Source organism: Podarcis gaigeae, assembly GCF_964106915.1.
Source record: "Podarcis gaigeae genome assembly, chromosome: 5".
Taxonomy (NCBI): domain Eukaryota; kingdom Metazoa; phylum Chordata; class Lepidosauria; order Squamata; family Lacertidae; genus Podarcis; species Podarcis gaigeae.
Window position 1 is genome coordinate 21,186,415 of NC_139681.1, and position 17,927 is coordinate 21,204,341.

Here is a 17,927-nt window from a genome sequence, read left to right on the forward strand (position 1 = left end):
GCGCCCCTGGGTGGGATATAAATAGAGAAATAAGCTCGTGGAACTGAAATCCGGTTTCAGCACCATTTGGGTGGAAAGCAGAGGGAAAGCAAACCCTGAACCGCATAAGCACAACTGGTCCCTTGTCTGGTTGTCAGAAGCTCAGCAAGGATTAGCTTGGTTTAAGATTAGGGACAAGAGGAAATACTGAATGATGAAGTGATGATGTGTAGCATTATAAACAGATTGGAATCATGTAAGGCATTCCCAATACTCTCCAATAGCATCCTCATTTAACACTTTGAATTCCAGGATTTAACCCAATGTCTGAGTCACATCATCAAGATACTGTGGATTTTGGTTTGGGTGAACTCTTCCTTCGTGGAAGTTGCACGTAAAAGCAGAGAGGGGATCCGGCAGAACCAATCCCTTTCTGTATTCAGGCAACATTTCAAAAAGGAAGTGCATTATGTAGCATGGCAGGCAGGCAGGGCTCAGAAAAATCCATCCCCATAGAATCCCAATTGTTCCAACCCCAGATTTTGACTGTGGCCCTTATTTGAACAAGTGGCCAATTATTCAGCTTTTATTTTTGATTTCTATATACAAGTGCTTTTAGCTTGCTTGGGCAAAGGGAAGAAAATGCTTCAGTAAAAGGAAAGCCAGACAAAGGCATTAAAATAACTTTATTGAAAAACTTTACAATATACAAAATTTAAAAGTTAGGGGGGGTTTATATGGATGAGTACCCCCTAGAAGGTGTTGGGAGAAGGGAAGATAATTGATTTGCTGCCAATTTTGGTAATCTTCAGGCAACATTTGTAGCTCGGTTCCTGATCATTGTTTTGGAACCAGTCATCTTTCTTCTCACTCTTCTGTTCTGAAACCAGTTCTGAACAAAAGAAAGGAGAGAACAAAATGCCCATTATTTCCAAAGGCATAGGTCATCATTTCACTTTCTAGCTCAGAAGACCGCCAAATATTTGTGCCTCGTGTGGTGTAATTTTTTCAGTGTGGGAGAACCAGGGATTTGCGGGACATTGGCTAGAAATCAATGTTGCTTAAGTGTGGTTCCAGCTGAATGCTGCGCATTTGGTCTCTCAAGGCAAGGTGCTGAATGCTGCAATCCTAATAGGAGTATACTATGCACACTCCCTTGGGAGTTCGGTCAGGTGGATCAGGCTATAAAGGCAGCCTAGAAAACCAGATGGTTTTAGCCTCAAATTAGAGTTGAAACCAGGTCTGTTAAGATTTTTTACTGTTCAAACCCAGAACCTTTCATATTTGAAAGTATGTGCCACCAATAATTTTACTGGGAAGGAAAAGGAAGCCTTCATCAGGAACCAGGATTTCTGAACAAGTATGGGCACAATTTCTTCCTACAGTTGAAAAGGAGGGGACACAACGCACCCACCCCTTACAAAAAGCCTTTACATCAATGGTACAACAGCCCCCCCCCGCAATAACACCCCACAAAAACCCAGGAAAGAGGAAGTTGGCTCTTGAATAAGGCACCTTTCACGTTAAGATAGGAGGCACCAGGAAGAGCTAAGGCATTCGAATGACAACGAAAGAATTATTGTGAGCGATTTAAATTTATCCAGTATTTGCGGTTTAAGGAAGTATTATATCTTTATTTAAATTACAGTAATAGTTTTTAAGTTACCTTTGGCCATTTGTTTATTTATTTCATTAAATGTATACACCACTTGATTGTAAAAGAAAAACTGCAACGTGGTTTACTAACAGATAAAATAATAAAATTGAGGGATTGGGGGTGGGAAACAACCATACATCAAAACATACAGATTTATATTTCCTTAAATTAGCACAAACCCATTGAATGATATCTGTGTCATCCTTTTCGACAGTGCTGTGGTGGTCACCATTTAGTCTTCCTCCAATGAGTTCTGGGAGGCAACTACTAGGCTATCACTCTAGAAACCCTTTCTCTCACCTAAGGGAATCTAACAGGAGCTGGTAGATGGTTTACTCCTAGGCATGTGCAGAGTGCTCACCCATCAGCATCTAGCAACCGCCCAGGGAATGCTAGTGCTCAGGGCCCTCAGGGCTTTCCTTATGGAGGAGGGAGAGAAACACCAGCCGAATTCCCAGGGGCAGGTTCAGAAAAGGAGGCAAAGATGAAAAAGTGGGCATTTGCCTGAGCTGACGTCCCAGCCCCATTGGGCAGACTTACTCCTGCAGGGGGGTCAGCAGGGCCGGCCCAAGACATTTGGTCCCCTGAGACGAGTCCCAAAACTGCCCCCCCCCCAGGGAAGAATGGAGATTGTTGGCGGATCAAGATGGCGAAGAAAGGCGGGAAGAGACCAGTGGCGCCTCCTCTTTGCCCCGAGGCTGCTGTAGAGGCAGATTTGGAGTGGGGAAGAAGTGGAAGTGAGGAAGATCCAGCTCCCAAGCAGAGGGCGGATTCAGGGCAGCCCAGCCAGCCCCCCCCCCCCCGCTGAGCCTGGAGGGGCCACAGGAGAGCAGAAGGATGGAGGAATGAAAGGAGCAGCATGGAAGGCGAGAGGGGGCAGCCTTCCTCAGAGGCCAGACATGCTAATACGCTTATCTCTTTTTTTCTGCATAATTTTTATTGTTTTTTAAATTCTAATGCGCTTATCTCGCCTCCTGGGTGGGTCCCCCCTGCGGGGTGGGGTGTGGGGGTCATTGTGTGAAGAGGGAGCGAAGAGGAGACCGAGGGGAGGGGGGGAGAAGCGGGGAGACCAGGGAGGAGGAGGAGGAGGTGGGCGGCCGCTGTGACGCCGCAGGGGAAGCCGTGACCAAAGGGCGCCAAGGCTGGACAGGCGGGGGCGCATGCGCGGGGACGGTTTGGGCGGGAAACGGCGCGCGGCGCCAACCTTGAATCTCTGAGGCGAAGCGAGAGGGAGTGGGGGATGGGCGGCCGTTGGGACCAGAAAGAGGAGCGGGAAGGACACCCCTCCCCCCGTTGCCCCAGGAAAACGTTCCTTATAGCGCTGATGCTGCGGGAAAGTAATAAGGGAAGACAACGCCGAGAGGGAAGCCCCTCAATTTATCTCGTAGCCGGTCCCGAGGCGCCACACAGGGCGCAGCAGCGCCATCTTCCCTCGGGCATATATATATTTGGCTTTGGAGAGCAACTTAACACCCTCATGGTAGAAAAACCAGTTAAACCTTATATCCCCATCTCAAACTTCTGTTTTTTAAAAAATGGAAGATTCATGAATGGAAACCAAACTTATTAACAAATCTACTTATACCAGGATCTACAAATATACTTTTGCATACAAAGAAAATACAGCAACTTCCCACCACATTTATTGCCACCTACTCTAGCCTCAGATACAGAGACTTAAAAAGAAAACGAAAGGGACAGAAAGCCATTGGTGCATTAAAATGTGTCTCAGGAATTTTCAGCCATTAGTAGACCTGACCTTTTATCTCTATCTGAAGAAGTGTGCATGCACACGAAAGCTCATACCAAGAACTGACTTAGTTGGTCTTTAAGGTGCTACTGGAAGGAATTTTTTTGTTTTGTTTTGTTTTGACTATGGCAGACCAACACGGCTACCTATCTGTAACTTTTATCTCTAGAACCACATGTACCGCACAACTGACTTTTTTCTACGGGAAAATTAAGTCCATGTTTATATGCTTGCACACAGGAAAGTGAATGTTGCAGTAAATGGAAAGTTAAAAGACAACTCCGGACAAGCTATTAAAAGAACAAACTTTATTCCAAACATTGAAGTCATACATTAAAAGGCATTAAAAGAGGGAGCTTGTAAAATATGTACAGGATAGCAAGGAAGGAGTTGGGATGCTAATCTGGAACCTGACTTAAAGATAAAAACTGAGAGTCCGAAGCACTTCCATCAACATTCTGCATTTGTCCAGGATTTGTAGCTGAATAATTTCCGGTTGCAGACCAGGGAGTGTAAGTGCTTGATGCCATGAAGAAGTTCCCAGCTGATGATGGAGGCTGCCTCACCATCTCCGCACCGTAATATGGAACTGGGCAGTTGCTTGCCTGGGAAGTCTCATAAAGCCCAGTTCCACAAAAAGCAGCTTGCTGGTAATAAGCAAGGTTCAATTCCGGGGAGCTCTGCTGTTGCGGGGCACACTCTCCCGGTTGCGTGTTGTTGAGAGGTGGCTGCCACAACCCTGCTCCTCCATAGCTTTCAGCATAATGAAAGTTGTGTGGCTGATAAAATTGTTCCGTATGAATATTTTGGAGGTTTCCTGGACTGCTTCTTGGGCTGCTGTCCAGGCTGCTTCTTGGACAGGTTCTCTCACTGTGGCTATAATTAGCTGCAGCCTGGTTCCCGATCCTTTTCCTGGAACCAATGCTCTTTGGTGTTCTGGCTCGTCGGTTTTGAAACCAGATCTGAACAGAAGAAAGGAGAGAACCAAATGCCCATTATTTCCAAACGGGAAGGTCATAATTTCACTTTCAGGTACAACAACCAAGCAAAGATTAGTGTATTAGTGGGAAAACCTACGTTAACTTGTTTTGTGTTGTGCGAAAGGCATATAGGCATTATGTTCAAAAGCCTTTATATCCACGATACACCCCCCCCCCAAAAAAAAAAGAACCAAGAAAGACGAACTTAGCTCTTAAACAAGGCGCCTTTCGCGATAAGCTGAGAGGCACCCGGGTGAACTAAGGCCTTCGACTACGCAAGGATTATTCGGAGAGTTTCAAATTGTTCCAGCATGTGCGGTTTAGGGAAGTCTTGGGAGCCCCCACCATCCCGATTCTTACGTGCACACGATCTTCTTCGACTCCGATGCACCTCGCCAGCGCCTCCCTGGTCTCGTATCCGGGGTACTGGTTCTTTTCAAACTCCTTCTTTAAAAGCTCGATTTGGGCAGGGGTGAAAACGGTCCTTTTTCTCCTATGTCCCCCGACTTTGGGGTAGCTTCCTCCTGGGAAAAGACAAAGAGGCAAATGTGAAGGAAGCGCTCGGCTTAAACAGAAGCGAGACTTGCAGATCTTCCTCCCGACATGGAAAGCTCAGGGCTGCATCGCCTGCACTTGCTGGGGACCCCCGGCTTCAGTGGCAATTCTTTCAACCGCCCCGCTGACCACCCACCCGGCAGAGCGCAGAAGGGCAAAGCCTTCGCTTTTTACAGGAAGGCTTTTGTACCTAAAATTGAAATCCACGCACTTTGTGGCCTTTAAATAAACTTCCGGTTGCTCGGAGCAAGGCTTGAATGAAAACAAACCATAGAATTTTAAGTAATACGTTTACGCTCTTATTTCTATGCCTGCCATCGTTTTCCGCAGCCGATCCTAACCACGATTATTGGGAAATTTAATCCCGTTTATCTGAAAGGGATTTAACAATCAGAAAATGTGTGTGTAAATGCTTCATGCAGTAAAATGCACTAAATGATTCATGCTTACAAGTAAAATATGTGCAAACCAATCTTGCGAAAGGTTTCCAACCGAAGACATTTGAGCCCCTGTGTACTCCCTCCCTGGCTACTACAAATGGGGCTTTCTTACACCCTGATCCTGACCCAGAAACAGAAACAACCTTCCTTTATAAAAACCATCGTTTATGAAACCCTGAATTTATATCAATCATTTGAGCAATTTTTTTAAGACAAGTGAACTAAAGATCTTCTTAACAATCCTCTCTTCTTACCTCGGTTGGTAGTTTTCATCTTGCAAATGCGCTGCCTCGCTCTCTTCCAACAAAGCTGCTTTTCGCTTCCAAAATTGCCCTTGCTCCTCAAGGCCCGCTCCAGGTTTCTGGAGTTCGGCGCCTTTATAGCCCCTCCGGGCTGCCAATTGGCCGGCGCGTTTTCCTTGGAGAGAAGCGCTCCAATGGGGAGGCGGCTTTTGGGGAGGAGCGAGTTTCAAGTTCACTTTTCAAGCGCTGCTTGACCAATCTAGATTGGCCGGAGCGCACCCTTCCCTTGGCATCAGCCCTTAGCAAAACTGGAAAATAGCCCCCTAGGCTTGGAGATTAGGGCGCACAGTTGAAGAGAAGGGAATTGAGAAGACGGGTTGGGGAGCGAGAGAGCCAAAGAGAACTGTGGTTTATTTTTAAAAAATATTATTATGAGGCTTTCATTTTACAGACAGAGATGCGCCAAGACTTAGGCATGTTGAAAGCCTTTGTCAAAGAAGTCTAGACGCAACAAGTACACTCTGAAACCCCCTGCCTTTTGAGATGAAGCAGGCGCCTTCACTGCACCCTTTTCGGCGCCTGCTATAAACTTTGTTTCCTTTCCTTTACCTGCAAAAAGTTGCTATGCCTTTTAATCGGTGGTTTTAGCTTCACTGCAATTGCATTTTGCATGTTTTTCACTTTGACTTTTGTCGATCGTGTTCATGCTTTCGTAAGCCGCTTAGAGGTTTTCGTTAAGGTTAGGCGTTGCAAAAACTTGAAGGGAAGAATGTGAGTAACACCATTGCAAATAAAGGGGAGGCAAACTCCTCTTGCCAAGAAGTCAGTAGGTCTTTCAAGCCCAAGCGGTTCATGTTAGATTCAGCCCCGGACAGACGTCGCAACCAAATCCTGAATCTACACAGTCTCAAGGCACTGTCGCTTGAAACTGCAAGGGGGTTGCATTATCTTTCTTTCTTCTTCTTTTATTAAAGATTTTCTTGTTTTACAGAAGTATGTGTAATGTCTCTCGTATTTTTTCAACTATTTCTCTTTCTGTCTTTCTATCCCCACAACTTTCACGTGGCATATTCCTCTGCCTTTCAGGGACTTGCGGCATCCAAATAGCCTGCCGCTCCGCCCTGCACCCGGGGCAGGATAGTTCCCTCCGATCCTCAAAGGAACTGAAAACGTTCTGAAACCTTCCAGCTCATACAATGAATGTTCCCAGTCCCTGGCAGTTTGTTAATCAATAATGCTTCCCCGTTGGTACATTCTTTGCTATTTTTGCTTAAGAAAATTAACACAAGGGACCCTCCCTTGGTGTACCTATAAACCCTAATCCTAAGTATGCTGACTCAGAATCGGCAAGGAAACTTTTTTTCCAGTAAGAACTACATTTTTTTCTGGTGAGCTATGGGAAATTCAATATATTTTTCAAAATGTTTTTTTTCTTTTTCCGAAATGTTTTTTAGAAGCATTTGCAGAGTGTGTTTTATGTGTAGATTCCACCCAGGGCAGCCGATAACGCTGCAGTCTTTCCTCATCCACACCAGATGACACACCACCTAGTACCTTTCCTTTCACTAAGATTTAGCACTCTCTCCTGCGTAACGATCCCCTCTGTTCTCCACCACTCAACTCTTTCCCTCATTCAGAGAGACGGATGTGGGGAAATAAATCCCGCACCTTCCACTCCCAGAGAGGTTTGCCTGGGATCACTTTGATGTGTTTGTATGTGTCAGGTGAAGACATTTAGATCTACTTGCAGCTAGTTGTCCTTATTGCAGGTTTTATCCTCCAACATTAGCTTTTTGCTCTCAATTGGGTATTGTTTTAATCTTGCCTTTTATCTATTCTTTACATTTATCTCTCTCTCCAGAACTGCTCTAGCATCTCGATTCTGGCGTTTTCCCTATGTTATACAGAGAGCAGCTTGGAATCAGGGGCAGATCTCCTAGGGCACCAATGAATCTTAAGATTCTGGGCACCTACTCTCATGCGTAAACATTTTTACTCACAGCAGTGTCTTTGACACGTGAGACAAACCAGAACAGAAATTCTAATCAAAATCTGCTTTTTTAAATGTGGTGATCTGTTGAAGAAGACAACAGTGGTTACCCAGAACTGATTGCTAGTTGTGATGGGGCCCCTAGAACAGCTCAAGTTCAGGGCCCCCAAAATGTGGGTCTGTCACTGCTTGGGACTGATGTTGGGAGAATTGTAATAGTCATCTGTTGTTGCGTTTGAAAACAGCAAACGAGGGGAGGGGAGTAGAGATTCAGAACTATTTGTGGCGCTGGGGAAGAGTTGTAAATACCATGCTATTTTACCCATCCAAGTTGCCCACTCAGAACTAATATTTGCCCAATAAGTGGGTTGGAAGACACAGGCACCATGCAGCAAGAGATTTGCTTCCCTCCCTTTAACCAGAACCTAGGATCCAGCAAGAAAGAGCTTAGTACAAAAGCCATACACTTAGAATACAAGAATTATGAGCCCAGGAACTTGTTTTGAGAATCAGAATTAATTGGAGCTCACAGGCTTTCCACACGTAAATCCGTTCCCGCTTAATTCAAGTATTCTTCATCTCAGCAGTATAATGTAGAGGGGGAGGGGATTATTTTGGGGTTACAGTATTTATAAACACGGGGAGGCGAGGTCAGCAATCCTTTCTGATCTACTGCAAAACACGCAGCGTTCTTCCCACCTTCTTCCCACCACTGCCATGCAAAGGAAACAGCAATTTAGAAAGCTATTAGGACCGGAGGGGGGGAGCGGGACAGGGATCAGTTGCGCCCCCAATTCCATCCTATGCATACAAGCATGTGATGCGTTATCACGGATCTCCAGTTCTGATAATTGAGAAAAGTGACGGCAGAGTGATCAAGTGGATGGAAGAATGAGGAAAGGTTGGAACATTGGGGACTTTTCGGTTTAGAGAAAAGTTGAATAAGCGGTGGCATGACAGAAATTTATAAAATTTTGCATTGCATGGAGAAAGTGGATAGAGAAAAATTTCTCTCCCACTAAACTACACTTTTAAAAGCTACACTCCCAAAAGCATTTAACTTTCCCCCCTTGCAGTTTGCCTTTGCTGTTTTATTACATTTTTAATGGATGCTTATTGTTTTGATATATTGATGTAAACCACTTTGTGAGGTTTCTTTCAAAAGCAGTACAAAAGTAAATGAAATGGTAGGGATTGAGAGGGACGTATTTCTGACTCAATGGATCTGTCTCGATTTATAATAATTAAAAATCATGATCAACCAAAAATAAAAGACAACAGAAAACCTCCAAGCAGAGGCGGATTTAGGGCAGCCCAGTTGGTTCCCCCCACGCTCTGAGTCTGGAGGGGCCAGAGGGGAGCAGAAGGATGGAGGAATGACAGGAGCAGCATGGAAGGCGAGAGGGGGCAGCCTTCCTCAGAGGCCAGACATGCTAATGCCCTTATCTGGCCTCTTGGGTGGGTCCCCCCTGCGGGGTGGGGCGGGGGGGTCATTGTGTTAAGAGGGAGCGAAGGGGAGGGGGGGAGAAGCGGGGAGACCAGAGAGAAGGAGGAGGAGGAGGGCGGCCGCTGTGACGTCGCAGGGGAAGCCGTGGCCAAAGGGCGCCAAGGCAGGGGAGGCGGGGGCGCATGCGCGGGGGCGGTTTGGGCGGGAAACAGCGCCAAGGCAACCTGGATTCTCAGCGGCGAAGCGAGAGGGAGTGGGGGATGGGCGGCCGCTGGGACCAGAAAGAGGAGCGGGAAGGACACCCCTCCCCCCCCGTTGCCCCAGCAAGACGTTGGTTATGGCGCTGATGCTGCGGGAACGTAATAAGGGAAGACAATGTCGAGAGGGAAGCCCTTCAGAGTTACCTCGTAGCCGCTCCCCAGGCGCCACCACAGGGCGCGGTCGCGCCATCTTCCCTCGGGCATATATATATTTGGCGGAGTATCTGCGTGTTGGCCTGAACACAAAAAATACACCACAATCTCTGCAGCCATTAGAAGACGTGACCTTTTATCTCTAGAACCACATGTACCGCACAACGGACTTTTTTCTATAGAAAAAATAAGCCCATGTTTATATGCTTGTAGGCAGCAAAATGAATGTTTCAGTAAATGGAAAGTTAAATGAAGACTCCAGACAAGCTCTTAAAAGAACAAACTTTATTCCAAACATTGAAGTCATACATTAAAAGAGGGAGCTTGTAAAATAGGTACAGGATAGCAAGGAAGGAGTTGCGGAGTTAAGATGCTAATCTGGAAACTGAATTAAAGAGAAAAACTGAGAGTCCGAAGCACTTCCATCAACATTCTGCATTTGTCCAGGATTTGTAGCTGAATAATTCCCCGTTGCAGACCAGGGAGTGTAACTGCTTGATGCCATGAAGAAGTTACCAGATGGTGGTGGAGGCTGCCTCACCATCTCCGCACCGTAATATGGAACTGGGCAGTTGCTCGCCTGGGAAGTCTCAGAAAGCCCAGTTCCACAAAAAGCAGCTTGCTGGTAATAAGCAGGGTTCAATTCCAGGGAGCTCGGCTGTTGCGGGGCACACTCTCCCGGTTGCGTGTTGTTGAGAGGTGGCTGCCACAACCCTGCTCCTCTATAGCTTTCAGCATAATGAAAGTTCTGTGGCTGATAATTTTGTTGCGTGTGAATATTCTGGAGGTTTCCTGGACTGCTTCTTGGGCTGCTGTCCAGGCTGCTTCTTGGACGGCTTCTTTCACTCCGGCTATAAGGAGCTGCAGCATGGTTCCCGATCCTTATCCTGGAACCAATGCTCTTTGGTGTTCTGGCCCTTCTGTTTTGAAACCAGACCTGAACAGAAGGAGAGAACCAATATAGAAGACATTGTTACCATGAATATGTCTTTTTGATCCAACAGAGAGAGTTACATTTAATAAATTATGCTTATTCCTCTGGGGTTTCTCTTTAGTTCTCTGCAGCATTTTTCTACTATCTTCAGCTCCACATTCATATATCCCATGTGCATAATCTCCAGTTACTGTTAAATATAAAGCTTCTAAGTTGGAATGACTAAATACTGCTATTTGGCTGTATTTTGTTCTGCAGTATCAGAAAAAGCCACCTTTAAAAGCTGCACAACTGTACAGTTCCACAAGTCTTGCTATATTGAAGTATATTGTTAATGCCAAGTGGATGGCTGCATACAAGGCTTAACATCTCTGTGTGCATTTGTGCTGGAAGGCAACACTTTATGCCTGGCAATTGTTTTACAATTTCCATAAATTTAGTAATAGTAATTTTAAATGGCTCACTCAGAAGACCTACCCATTTGTTGTGCCCTGTTTGGGGTCTTCTGCCTCAGTCTCCCAAGTGTCCTGGGGGTAATGGACTAGGCAGGGAAGTGTATTTATATATTTTCTAAATGCCAATTTCTCTGTAGCAGAGAACTAAGTACTTGCTCAACTTTTGCCAGAAAAAGCAATGCAGCTTAACTCGTTTTAGTCTCCCCAGTGCAAGCTGCTTATGGCTGCAGTCCTCTGCACATTACTTTGGGAGTTAGTGTTAACTGGATCAAGCTGCAAAGGCAGCCTATAAAACCAGATTTAATGTACTTTTAGCACTAAGCCTATCCCTTTCAGATTTCTAAGCTGGGTCTCTGATGATTTTTTTTAAATGATTTAAACCCAGAACCCACGATACACCCCCCCAAAAAAAAACCACACCAAGAAAGAGGAAGTTAGCTCTTGAACAAGGCGCCTTTCGCGATAAGCTGAGAGGCACCCGGGTGCAGCGGCCTAGCGTGGGCTGTCAGCACCCGGGGCAAGGGAAGTAATTTGCGCCCCCTAACCCGGGGCAAGGGAAGTAATTTGCGCCCCCTAACCCGGGGCAAGGGAAGTAATTTGCGCCCCACGCCGTGGCGCCCCCCCCCCCAGCCTCTATATTCTGCGCTTGTCAGGCTTGGCTGCTGGCCCTCCGTGGCCTGGCAACGGACTCAAGAGACCGGCCGTGGCGGCGCTGGAGGGCTGGTTTGGGGCCCGAGAGAAGCCTCGGAGAGTTCTCGCTGGGTTGACCTCGCAGCCTGGGTTACCCTGCGGGGCTGTTGTGAAAGGCGAAGGCGAGCGGCAGCGTGGCTTGCAGCGGAGCAAAGGGCACGACCACGGCGCCGGGACGTGCCCTTTGCTTGTGCCCCTTTGCTGGGGAGGCTGAGAAGGGCGCCCCTTTGCTGCGCTCCCCCAGGAGGTCCCCCGGGAGCAGAGCCCGCTGCCTGCGCTGGCAAGGAGGATGAGCCCAGCTGGCAGGCCGGCCAGAGAGGAGCCTCGCAGGCAGCGAGTGGCTGGCTCCTTGCGGGCGGCGGCGGCAGCGCAACTCCCTCCTGCCGCGAGAGGCGGCAGCAGCCGGGCCTCGGACCTGCAGCCAGGAGCGCTGCCTCTTCCTGCGCCCCGAGGGCTCCCCGCGCCCAGCAACCCGGGGAAAGCGCCGCACTTCCACCACTGGCCCTGCTTCCACCACTGGCCCCTGAACCCCAAGGCTGAGGCTCATGGCGCGCACCCCGGCTTGCAGCTCCTCCGCCGCCCTTCCAATGGGGCAGCGGCCCGCAGGGAAGAGCAGGCGCGCTCTCTGTCCCCAGCTGAAGCCGAGGAGGGCTTCTGGTAGCCCCGGGGTGGGAGGCGGAGGGGGGTCGCTGGCTGCAGCCGCCTCGCCTCGCCTCCGTTCTCCTCTTAAATCAGACACAGACGGCTGCTGACAGAGAGGAGAAGGGGCGGGGGCGGAGAAGCGCAGCGTGGGCAGCGGGAGGCGGCTGGGGGTGGCTCGCAAGAGAAGCGAGCCCCGCGGGACTGAACCAGGTTCCTCTTCCCGCTCCCGCAAAGCGACGTGCCCGTCTTGTGCTCTCCGCAAAAGGCGCCAGATCAAAGCGGCAAACGGTACAGATCCACACCACGCCCCCCGCGGAACAGTCGTGCCCTCCACATCACAGGCAGCTCAGAGTTAAACTCTGCGCCGGAGGCTCTTCGGCAACTCCGGAGGCGGCGAGTGCGCCCCCCCCAGATATTGCGCCCGGTGCGGCGGCACCCCTTGCTCCTCCCACGCTACGCCACTGCCCGGGTGAACTAAGGCCTTCGACTACGCAAGGATTATTCGGAGCGTTTCAAATTGTTCCAGCATGTGCGGTTTAGGGAAGTCTTGGGAGCCCCCACCATCCCGATTCTTACGTGCACACGATCTTCTTCGACTCCGATGCACCTCGCCAGCGCCTCCCTGGTCTCGTATCCGGGGTACTTGTTCTTTTCAAACTCCTTCTTTAAAAGCTCGATTTGGGCAGGGGTGAAAACGGTCCTTTTTCTCCTATCTCCTCCCACTTTGGGGTAGCTTCCTCCTGGGAAAAGACAAAGAGGCAAATGTGAAGGAAGCGCTCGGCTTAAACAGAAGCGACGCTTGCAGATCTTCCTCCCGACATGGAAAGCTCAGGGCTGCAACGCCTGCACTTGCTGGGGACCCCCGGCTTCAGTGGCAATTCTTTCAACCGCCCCGCTGACCACCCACCCGGCAGAGCGCAGAAGGGCAAAGCCTTCGCTTTTTACAGGAAGGGCAAAGCCTTCGCTTTTTACAGGAAGGCTTTTGTACCTGACATTCAAATCCACGCACTTTGTGGCCTTTAAATAAACTTCGGTTGCTCGGAGCAAGGCTTGAATGAAAACAAACCATAGAATTTTAGGTAATACGTTTACGCTCTTATTTCTATGCCTGCCATCGTTTCCGTAGCCGATCCTAACCACGATTATTGGGAAATTGAATCCCGTTTATGTGAAAGGGATTTAACAATCAGAAAATGTGTGTGTAAATGCTTCATGCAGTAAAATGCACTAAATGCTTCATGCTTACAAGTAAAATATGTGCAAACCAATCTTGCGAAATGTTTCCAACCGAAGACATTTGAGCCCCTGTGTAATCCCTCCCCGGCTACTACAAATGGGGCTTTCTTACACCCTGATCCTGACCCAGAAACAGAAACAACCTTCCTTTATAAAAACCATCGTTTATGAAACCCTGAATTTATATCAATCATTTGAGCAATTTTTTAAAGAGAAGTAAACTAAAAATCTTCTTAACAATCCTCTATTCTTACCTTGTCCTGTAGTTTTCATCTTGCAAATGCGCTGCCTCGCTCTCTTCCAACAAAGCTGCTTTTCGCTTCCAAAATTGCCCTTGCTCCTCAAGGCCCGCTCCAGGTTTCTGGAGTTCGGCGCCTTTATAGCCCCTCCTGGCTGCCAATTGGCCGGCGCGTTTTCCTTGGAGAGAAGCGCTCCAATGGGGAGGCGGCTTTTGGGGAGGAGCGAGTTTCAAGTTCACTTTTCAAGCGCTGCTTGACCAATCTAGATGGGCCGAAGCGCACCCTTCCCTTAGCATCACCCCTTAGCAAAACTTGAACATAGCCCCCTAGGCTTCGGCGCACAGTTGGAGAGAAGGGAATTGAGAAGACGGGTTGGGGAGCGAGAGAGCCAGACAGAACTGTGATTTATTTATTTTTTAATATTATTATGAGGCTTTCATTTTACAGACAGAGATGCGCCAAGACTTAGGCATGTTGAAAGGCTTTGCCCAAGAAGCCTAGATGCAGCAAGTACACTCTGAAACCCCCTGCCTTTTGAGATGAAGCAGGCGCCTTCACTGCACCCTTTTCGGCGCCTGCTATAAACTTTGTTTCCTTTACTTTATTTTTACCAGCAAATGTTGCTATGCCTTTTAAGTGGTGGTTTTAGCTTAACTGTAATTGCATTTTGCATGTTTTTCACTTTGACTTTTATCGATCATGTTTCTGTTTTCGTAAGCCGCTTAGAGATTTTCGTTAAGGTTAGGCGGTGCAAAAACTTGAAGGGAAGAATGTGAGTAACACCATTGCAAATAAAGGGAAGGCAAACTCTTCTTGCCAAGAAGTCAGTAGGTCTTTCAAGCCCAAGCGGTTGATGTTAGATGCTCAGAGTATGTATTCAGCCCCGGACAGACGTCGCAACCAAATCCTGAATCTACGCAGTCGCAATGCACTATCGCTTGAAACTGCAAGGGGGTTACATTCTCTTTCTTTCTTCTTCTTTTATTAAAGATTTTCTTGTTTTACAGAAGTATGTGTAATGTCTCTCGTATTTTTTACATGTAACATTTTTACAAATCCGCTTCATTTGTTGAGACATTAGGGGGAGAAAAAAAGGGGTGGAGGGTGGGGATATGAGTGGGGGTGGCGTGGGTGGCGATGTTTCTATTATGCTTAATTTATGTAGGGTTTGCTGTCAGCGTTGCTTGTGCTGTTCACTTGTATTCCTAACGGGGTTGCATTCTGAGTGAAAGCGAGTTTTCCGTTTCCTAGGCTTGCTTCACACGTTGTTGGTGCTTCCTTTCTTGTTCACTTCCACTATTTCCCAGTCCCTGGCAGTTTGTTAATCAAGAATGGTTCTCTGATGGTACATTCTTTGTTGTTTTTGCATAAGATAATTAACACAAGGGACCCTCCCTAAGTGTATCTATAAACCCTAATCATAGGTATGCTGACTCAGAATCGCCAAGGAAACTTTTTTTCGAGTAAGAACTACATTTTTTACGACTGAAAAAAAAGCTTCCGTGATGGTTGGGGGCGTTACAGAAAGATGTGGAAACCTCAGCAAACATATCAGTACTGTCTCAGGAAAGATTATCCCTGAACAAAAGAGGGCTCACATTGGGGGTGGGAGAGACACAATTAAATGTCTCCAATTTCTGCCATCATCCTCGCTTAGAAGCTCGGTATATTTCTGCAGAAGGCAATTGATTTAAATATGTATTCGTGTAAGGTACTTACAGTAGGGACTAGCAGAATTTCCTGGAAAACATTTACTTGTATCCTTTGGGATACAATACGTTGCAATCTATCTCAATATACCTTATTCTTCATGATAGCGGTGGGACATCTACCTAGAATATAAGGGGGTTCTTATTCGTTCCAGAATATAGAAATGTGTCCAAACTAATTTGCTTCAAAATTCTCTTATTTTGGAAGGGAGATTTAGAATGCTGTGCTAGCCTAACTTACTTGTTAAGTCTTGTATGCAGCCATCCACTTGGCATTAACAATATACTTCAATATAGCAAGTCTTGTGGAACTGTACACTTGTGCAGCTTTTAAAGGTGGCTTTTTCTGATACTGCAGAACAAAATACAGCCCAATAGCAGTATTTAGTCATGCCAACTGAGAAGCTTTATATTTAACAGTAACTAGAGATTATGAACATGGGATATTTGAATGCGGAGCTGAAGAGAGTAGAAAAATGCTGCAGAGAACTAAAGAGAGACCCCAGAGGAATAAGCATAATTTATTAAATGTAACTCTCTCTGTTGGATCCAAAAGACATATTCATGGTAACAATGTCTTCTATATTGGTTCTCTCCTTTCTTCTCTTCAGATCTGGTTTCAAAACAGAAGGGCCAGAACACCAAAGAGCATTGGTTCCAGGATAAGGATCGGGAACCATGCTGCAGCTCCTTATAGCCGGAGTGAAAGAAGCCGTTCAAGAAGCAGCCTGGACAGCAGCCCGAGAAGCAGTCCAGCAAGCAGCCAAAATATTCACACGCAACAAAATTACCAACCACAGAACTTGCATAATGCTGAAAGCTATGGAGGAGCAGGGTTGTGGCAGCCACCTCTCAACAACACGCAGCCAGGAGAGTGCAGAGATGGTGCAGAGATGGTGAGGCAGCCTCCACCATCAGCTGGGTACTTCTTTATGGCATCAAGCACTTATACTCCCTGGTCTGCAACGGGGAATTATTCAGCTACAAATCCTGTACAAATGCAGAATGTTGATGGAAGTGCTTCAGACTCTCAGTTTTTCTCTTTAAATCAGTTTCCAGATTAGCATCCCCACTCCTTCCTTGTTATCCTGTACATATTTTACAAGCTCCCTCTTTTAATGCCTTTTAATGTATAACTTAGATGTTTGTTCTTTTAATAGCTTGTCTGGAGTTGTCTTTTAACTTTCCATTTTTCCCCATAGAAAAATGTCAGTTGTGTGGTACATGTGGTTCTAGAGATAAAAGGACACGTCTTCTAATGGCTGAATATTCCTGAGACACATTTTAATGCACCAATGGCTTTCTGTCCCTTTCCTTTTCTTTTTAAGTCTCTGTATCTGAGGCTAGAGTAGGTGGCAATAAATGTGGTGGGAAGTTGCTGTATTTTCCTTGTATGCAAAAGTATATTTGTAGATCCTGGTATAAGTAGATTTGTTAATAAGTTTGGTTTCCATTCATGAGTCTTCCATTTTTTAAAACACAGAAGTTTGAGATGGGGATATAAGGTTTAATTGATTTTCCTACCATGAGTGGGTTAAGTTGCTCTCCAAAGCTTTAAAGACATATAAGTTTAACTTGTATGTGCCTTAGCCTGCAACACGGGTATTTATTTCTATTAAAAACTTTGTGGGGGGATATTTTGAACACTTTATTTCATTTTCTTGCCCTTATCCCCCCCCCCAAAGGTTTGTGCTCTACTGCCTTCAATGAAGCTTTATAGGGGGGGTTGCCTGTGAACTAGAGGTACAAATGCATATGCCGGAAGGAAGATGGTGGCGCCCTATGGGGACCGGCTACGAGATAACTCTGAGGGGCTTCCCTCTCTACATTGTCTTCCCTTATTCAACACGTATTCCCAAGCAGAAACTTGACATCCCCATGCGTGTGTTTCAGTATACATGCAGTTTATTTCATTTTCTTGCCCTTATTCCCCCCCCCCAAGGTTTGTGCTCTACTGCCTTCAATGAAGCTTTATGGGAGGGTTGCCTGTGAACTAGATTGTGTCCAATACAGTTTGCCTTCTGTGCCGTTCAGCCTTGATTTAACCAGGTTTGGTCATAATAAAACAAGTCAGTTAATTTTAGAGTCTAAATTGGACCCTCTTAGGACAACTAATTTAGAAGTAGTCCCACTGAACTTACTAATACACAACCAAATCAACAACAGCTGCAACATGCTCCCCGTCCGCCTCCTAGCAAAAACCCTGAAACAACTGAGCCTAAGAGTATAAATCTATCAAAGCCTAAGACATATCCAAATGTTTTTTTCATGGCTTTTCACAAATAATGCCACATTATTGGCATATCATTATGTTCCCTGTTCATTTGATTATATCTAAATGGTTCTGCTAATGGGTCAAGTTCTGCTAACAGTGGAAAGTGCGAACAGCAGTGGAGATAGAGGACATCTCTGTTTAGTACCTCTACATAATCTGCGTGAGTCTGAATTTACTCCATTCACTGAGATATAGGCTTTGGGCTTGGAATATATGACAAATCCATATCATAAAACCTCACCTGCCCAGTCCGCTATATTTCTCAACACTGCACTATGGAATTTAATGGGGCTG